Below are 1808 nucleotides of genomic sequence, written 5' to 3' on the forward strand. Positions count from 1 at the left end.
GACAACTCAGGAGCCCAGGATTCCCCACCTTGAGTTAATGTCAGTTCTTAAAGTTAACCCATTAGTAACCAGGTTGGATGATCAAAACAAACTCTTCCAACGTTCCAGACACCCTATAGGCTACGACAATTGGTCATAGTAACCCTAAACATTCTGTGCTGGGCCGGTACAGTCTCACCTGGGCGCCAATACCAGCAGAGGTTAGGCAGTGCCCGGGCTGGGGATAAACCAAACTCTAAAGACAGCTTTCCCTGCCCTTCCCTGCACTGTCTGAACTCCAATAACAAATCTGCTCAAGGTGTGATAATGGTAACCTTTAAATAGCAGAAAAGCTGGAAGCTGGGAGTCCTTGCTCACCAGGCCACCTTATGACAATCTGAGACATTAGCCTATCCGTTCATCTCCCTCAAAGAGTGTGTTTATACGTACACATTTGAAAAAATTTAGCCTAACAGTTCATACATTTTTTTCTCTATGTAGACTTTCCTACAAGGAAGAGAATGTGACCAATCAATGTGTGTTCTGTTCTGACCCATGAGTTAGTTTCCCCAAATCTAACTGGACCTAGGTCGTGTCCAACAGAACCTTATTTGATGGTGGAAATAAAAGTTCTGTTATCTGTGATGTTCAGTATGGTAACCATGCAGCTGGTTGTAAACAAGAAACTGAATTATCTAATTTCAATACATTTAAGTTCCCACACGTGGCTGGAAGCCACCCTAACAGTGCAGCTCTGGGTCAACTGGCTACATGCATTTTCATTACCTGCAGTGGTTAGAACCGGGTACAGGGCGTGATGACCCAAGGGTGACCCACCTTCATAGCCTTGCTTTAAGGCAGAGGTCCCCAACCCCCGGGCCACGGACCAGTTATCAGTCTGTGGCCTGTTAGGAACCGGGCCACACAGCAGGAGGTGAGCAGCGGGCCAGTGAGTGGAGCTTCACCTGTGTTTACAGCCGCTCCCCATCGCTCGCATTACCACCTGAGCTCCACCTCCTGTCAGAGCAGCAGCGGCATTAGATCCTCATAGGAACCTACTGTGCACTGCGCATGCGAGGGATATAGGTTGTGCGCTCCTTGTGAGAATCCAATGCCTGATGATCTGAGGTGGAGCGGAGGTGGTGATGCTAGCGCTGGGCAGCGGCTGCAAATACGATTATCATTAGCAGAGAGGTTTGACGGCACAGAGACCATAATAAATCAGTTGCTTGCAGGCTCATATCAAAACCCCATCAGTGAGTGGCAAATGACAAGCTGCATCTTACGGAGTAGACTGCACATAAGCCACACACTTCGCGTGTCACTGTCTCCCATCACCCCCTGATGGGACCATCTAGTTGTAGGAAAACAAGCTCAGGGATCCCACTGATTCGGCATTATGGTGAGTTGCATAATTATTTCATTATATATTACAATGTAATAATAATAAAGTGCACCATAAATGTAATGCACTTGAATCATCCCCAAACCACCCTCCCGCCCCCGTCCATGGAAGAACTGTCTTCCACAAAACCGGTCCCTGGTGCCAAAGAGGCTGGGGACTGCTGCTTTAAGGAATCACCCACCACCCTCTTTACTCTCATCTCTTATGTGCAACATGTATCTCTTTCCTAAAATAAAAAAGCCCTTTAAGGATTTAAATGTTGAACTTCCTGGGACTTAACGGAGAGGAGAAAGAGGAGATTTTTCTTATTTTAAAACAAATGACACACACACACCATTTTGGGTAAAAAAGCTCCTAATAAAGATGCCCTAAAATAGACTCTAATAGTCATAGGAATTTAATATATAATAAAGGTAGTATTACA

This window comes from Grampus griseus, assembly GCF_964374135.1.
Source record: "Grampus griseus genome assembly, chromosome: 20".
Classification (NCBI taxonomy): Eukaryota; Metazoa; Chordata; class Mammalia; order Artiodactyla; family Delphinidae; genus Grampus; species Grampus griseus.